Source organism: Myotis lucifugus, unplaced genomic scaffold (genome assembly GCF_000147115.1).
Source record: "Myotis lucifugus unplaced genomic scaffold, Myoluc2.0 scaffold_10685, whole genome shotgun sequence".
Lineage (NCBI taxonomy): Eukaryota > Metazoa > Chordata > Mammalia > Chiroptera > Vespertilionidae > Myotis > Myotis lucifugus.
In genome coordinates this window covers 1-5,606 of record NW_005881733.1, presented here as the reverse complement: position 1 = coordinate 5,606, position 5,606 = coordinate 1, and the positions used below count along the sequence as shown (strand labels likewise).

Genomic DNA, 5,606 nt, shown 5'->3' with positions numbered 1-5,606 from the left:
AGTCAGCAAGGGTGGGAGTTATGTGGGTGGGGAAGCCTTGAGACGTTCTGGCTCCAGGGTTTAATGCCTCCCTCCTCCTCCCCTCTCGGGCGCCGTCTCCAGAGAGCTGCAGTCCATGGCCGACCAGGAAAAGGTCTCCCCAGCCGCCCTCAAGAAGACCCTCCTGGACAGAGTGAAGCTGGAGTCCCCGACAGTGACCACGCTGACCCCCTACAGCTCCGGGAAGGTCCTCACCAGAAGCCCGGCCCCGGGAGGCAAGAAGGACTAAGGTAGCCCCCGCCCCTCGGTGACAGGGCCCTCGCCCGAGGGGCCGGGCAGGGCGAGGGCAGGCTCGGTTGTGTCCAGATCCTTGTGTAAAACCTCCTTAAATCTGTTCAGACCAAGCAGCCCTCATCGGAAGATGCTGGGCAGGGGCGGTAGATGCTAGAAGCCAGGTGAACCCCGCACATTCCCACTGTGGTCCCCCACCGGGAGCCCAGAGCAGCGTCAGTGTGATGCCACGTCAAGGAGGTGAGGGGCGCAACACACGACAAGGGCATCCTCTTTGCATGAGCACCAGCAGCTTGGAATTGTCCGCAGCAGGAACGCACAGGGTGAGACTGTGCTGCATTGAGGAAGTGTTAATTCGGTCCTGCTAAGTTTAGCCGCTTGAATAAAGTTTTATTTTTTATTACCCCCGCTTTTCTGCTTTTGCTCTGCTTAGTTGTAAGTCATCGTTCTAGAGGACTCGAGGCCCTGTGTCTGTGGGGAGCACGGTCTGAGGCTCGAATGCACTAGGCCTGCTGGCAGCTGCCCAAGGTGACAGGAGGCCACCCCCTTCCAGGCCTAAACCCACCCACATACCTTTATGAGAACCTCCCAACTGCCAGGCCCCGGCTGATGCCTTGGTGCGCACACGGGGCTCAGGCGAGCCCTTCCCCTCGAAGCTTCGCCCAGGTCTGGCCGGGGCCAGCTTTGACTGAAGGTGGCTGTGGCCCCGGTCCTCCAGGGCGACGGGGAAAGGGTCCCCTCTTGGAAAACAGTTCTGGTATCTCTTCCTCGGACCTCGGGCCTGCCCTCCCAGCGCCCACCTTCTCAGTGGGCTGGCTGGCCCTGGCTGGCAGAGCCAGAGGTTGGCGCCCCGGAGGAGGTCCAAGGCCCCAGTGTGCCCGGCTCCGGGCAGAGCGTCCAGAGCTGTGCAGTGTCTCCCCAGATGCCCGAGCCTCAGGAAAGCAGCTGAACGCCCCCTGCAAGCATTTTGGGAGAAAGGCTGCTGTTGAGGGTAGTGCAGCGTTTTGAATAAACACGCGCTGAACGCTCCCTCCCTCCGTGCCAAGTGTCCCGTGAGGCCTCCGTGCACCCTAGTCAGTAACACCCTGGCCTTGTCCCGAGTTGCACAGGGGCCGAGGACAGATGTGGACGCAGAGAGATGAGGAAAAGACCTGAAGGCAGAGGAAAAGGCAGCGCGAGGAGAGGGAGGGGCTGACCCCCCTGCCCCTCCCCAGCCTCCTCCCCCTGGAGCTGGCCTCAGTCCCCATTTCATAACTCGCTCCTCTCAGCACCCCAAAGCTCTGTCCCCACTGTGCACAGTAGTTACTTTGGGGCAGTGGGATTGCTGTTGGCTTCCTACTTGATTTTTTCCCTTTATTTTACTTTAGATTGCTGATTGCCATACGTAGGTATCATCTCCATAGTTAGAAGGTTAAAAAAATGTCTCCATGGCTCCCCATTGGCCACGCGGGAGCACAGACACACCAGGCTTCATCCGTGTCCCTAGGTAACCGTTGCTAAGCAACGCTCCGAGGGGCGCTGGAGAGCCTGACTGCACTCCCCTGCTGTCCACAGCCGGGGGGCCCTGCCACAGCACCCCCCGCTTTCTGCAGCCCACACACTGCAGGCAGGGGGGCGGGTGTGTGAGCAGCTAAACAACCAGGGGAGCCAGGTCAGGACCCCAACCTCCGGAGTCCAAGTCCTTCCAGGTTCCCTCCCAGGCGTCTCGGAGATGAGCTCTGAAGGCAGCAGGCGGCTCCCTGCGCAGCAGGCCCCAAGGGAAGCTAGTCCTGGAGGCCCTGCTCTGTCCCGGCCCCACTGGCCAGCTGCAGAGGGAAGGCTCGCCTGCACCACTAGAGGGCGCCAGGCACTAACCAGTGAGGACCGCAGGCCCACCAGCGGGCTACAGCAGCCAGGGTGCGGGGTCCAGGGGAGAAACCCTACCCCGCTGGGTGCCTGCGTGCCAGCTGGGTGCCCGCGTGCCAGCTGGGTGCCCCGCGTGCCAGCTGTGGCAGGTGATTCGTGTGTTCACAAAGCAGAGCAGCTTAGCGTTGGTTAGCGATGGGGGTCTTTTTTTTTTGTGGAGGACAGCGCTTCCCCTCTGCCCCTCGCCATCCTCTCGGCCATCCCAGGAGGGCAAGGTTGGCGGCCGCCCTCCTGGCTGCCCCCACACCTGGGCCCTCCCGGGCGTCCAGGGCTGAGGAAAGAGGAGTCTCCTGGTCTTGTAGGTCGTCTGATGGGTGAGGCCAGTCTTGCTCAAGAGGCCTTAAGAGTCAGATCTGTCACTGGCCACTTGACCTTGGGCTACCGACCTACTTACCCTCCAGGAACTTACCTGCAAATGAGGACAATGGCAGCCCCCACCCACCCACCCACCCACCCCACCCGGAGGGGCTGAGCCGGATCTGGCGAGCTTAGGGGCTGGGCTGCAGTCTGGCGGGAGGGGAGGATGGAGTGAGGAGGCCGTGTGGAGACCGAGGCTGCCGAGGATTTTATGGGCATCGCTAAGGAGCTGGGGGCTCAGAGAAGGGGGCTGGGAGGGCCGGGTGGAGCCAGCGCTCTGGTCTGGGTCACGTGAGCCCTGTCCCCGGGCATCCCTGGCTCCAGACCTGGTTCTCAAAAAAATCATTTTTTATTGATTTTAGAGAAAGAGGAAGGGAGAGGGATAGAGGGTTAGAAACATCAATGAAAGAGAAACATTGATGGGCTGCCTCCTGCACGCCCCCTACTGGGGATGGAGCTCGCAGCCTAGGCATGTGCCCCGATCGGGAATGGAACCAGGGACCAGTTGGTTCATGGGTTGCACTCAACCACTGAGCAATACCGGCCGGGCTCAAAATCTTTTAAAGGAAGGGAAATGGAGAGGAAATGCGTGTATTGAGCTCACTTTCCAATCTTATTACCCTCAGCTCTCCAAAACGCTCCCTGTCTGGACCCCAGACATACCCTAACTACGCTCCCCACTGTTCCTGCTCACCCCATTGCCTCCCCTGGAAATGCCGCCTTGCCTTCCTGGCCTCTCTCAGTGTGGCAGATCCTCGCCTCCCACCTAAATCCCTCCCAGAGCGTCTGCCCCTCAGTGTGAAGAGCCATCGCCTGGCAGGACCCCACTGGGGGCGGGGGGTGGGGTGGGGGGAGGACACCTCGCTTGTTAAATTGAATGGAGCTGATTGTGGCCCGAAGCCAACATTCCCGGGCGTCCAGGGAGACAGGTGAAAATCTGAGATGATTGTCAATGGATGTGTATTTATTTAGATCTTATTACGGGCACATAAAATGCAACTTACTCATGTGTCAGGACCCTCCGTGGGAAATGGAGGCCCAGGTCAAGAGAAGGCCCAGGGGTCGCGGGGGGCAAAGAGGTAGGGAGGGTGGAGAGAGAAGCCGGCCTTCCTGCAACCCGGTACTTGCTCAGCCGCGTGAGGATTGCACGGGATGAGGTGTGAGAAGCACCTGACAGCCCTACTCACGTGCATCCGTCCGTGCCTTCACTCAGCCCGCAAACGTGGAGCCGCCCTGTGTGCCAGACACCAGCCTCTCCTGCCCTGGGGGCGGGGTGGGTGGAGACTGCGCTGACACGTTGCTGCAGCGTCCACCCTGCAAGCTGATAAGGGCTCGGATGGAGGCACTACTTGGGGGAGCAGAGAGGAGGGGTTCAGGAGGACTCAGGGAAGACAGCTCTTGAGAGTTAAGGTGAGTTTTCCAGATAAGAAAGAGGTGGTAACGGGCCAGGGTGGGCTCAGGAGGGACCCCCGGGCGTTGAGGGCGGGGCTGATGCCCCAGGGAGTGTGTGCTGGCAGGCAGGGAGGTGGCTGGGCGGGGAGTTGTGGGGGGGCGGGGGGACAAGAGGCAGGAAGGCCCGGGTGAGGCTGACCATGCGCAGGGGACTGGGCCTATTGGATGGAAGGCAGGTGCAGCCCTGGGAGGGGGTTAAGCCGGGAGGGATCAGGCCTGGTTTTGCCGAAGAAAGAAAACTCTGGAAGCCTTGCGTACAGTCTTGCAGCCAACTGGGTGTCAGAGGAGAGAGGCCAGTGGAGGAGGGTAATCCACGAGGCGGTGTAAGGACCCCCCTCCCCCCTACACATCCCTGTATATCGTAATTGATTGTGTAAAAACCAATTTGTTTACGGGGATAAGCAGCCGATAAGCCAAGCTCCTCTGCAGACCACGGTGGCTATCGGTGAGTCAGTGCCTGGGGGGATTGTCGAGCTAATGAAGCAAACAGACACCCGATACGGGGCAGGTGAGGGGAGCAGGTGTGCAGGCCGGCCAAGGCCCCAGCGTGGCGGCTCCATGAACAGACTTGGATAGAAGAGAAGGAGATGACGTTGGGGGGAGATGGTAAAAGCCACAGCCGCCATTCGCTGAGCGCCCAGCATGGATCTCGCCCAGAGCCAGGCCTTTGCCACCTTCCCGGATCCTCCCGCCATAACCTGTCAAGTGCGCCTTCCCGAACCCACTTTTACAGACAAGGAAACTGAGGCTCGCGACTGTGCTCGGGGCTGTGACGAGCGGTGGCAGTGGCCAGAGCCCAAGCTCGCCCCGCTCTGCCCAGTTGGAGTTCCTCTTGGGGTGAAGCGAGGGGGAGGGGGCGCGGGAGGGGAAGGGAGCAGGTGCGGACAGAGGCTGCAGGTCCACGTGTGGGTTTGCACCCTGGCCCCGCATATGAGAGCTTCGGGCACCTGTGTGGGAAGAGCAGCTCGGCTGCTTAAGCAACAGGCATTGGTTTCTCACCGTCCGGAGGCTGGAGGTCTGAGGTCAAGGTGTCAGGGTTGCTTTCTCCGTGGGCCTCTCTCCTAAGAGGCCCTGCCCAGTCCCAGGGCTTCTCGGGCCATTCATTCCTGATGACTCCACCTGAGCCTCCACTGGGCACCAGAACTGCACCCAACTGCCCTTCCACCCCCACCCGCTCCAGCTCAGTGAGTGGCTCCACCCCACTCCCAGCCAGGCCTCCAAACCTACAGGTCACTCTGTGTGTTTTTTTAAATATATTTTTATTGGTTTCAGAGAGGAAGGGAGAGAGAGAGTATCAATGATGAGAGAGTATCATGGATCGGCTGCCTCCTGCACGCCCCCTACTGGGGATGGAGCCTGCAACCCGAGCATGTGCCCTTGACGGGAATCAAACCCGGGACCTTCCAGTCTGTAGTCCAGCGCTCTATCCACTGAGCCAATAAGGCTAGGGGTCACTCTGGATTCCTATCCCACCAGGGGCCTGGCCTCCCTCATGGGGGTGGGGGGGGGGGCTGGGGCTCCTACTGCAGGACCATGACCACCTGGGAGCCCAGGTGTGTCCTCCCATCAGTGCATAAGGTCGGCTTTACGCCCCACCCAGATCTGGCACCTAGTGGGTCTTG

The 5,606-nt window shown here is 60.6% G+C and overlaps 1 long non-coding RNA gene across 1 annotated transcript; it reads left to right on the top strand.

Annotated features, from left to right (window-relative positions):
- Nucleotides 1–43: 43 nt before the first annotated feature.
- LOC106696154 lies at nucleotides 44–673 on the top strand. Its single transcript, XR_001347049.2, has 2 exons — nucleotides 44–269; nucleotides 379–673. It is a non-coding gene; the product is annotated as an uncharacterized LOC106696154 (long non-coding RNA).
- The last annotated feature ends 4,933 nt before the right edge of the window (nucleotides 674–5,606 follow it).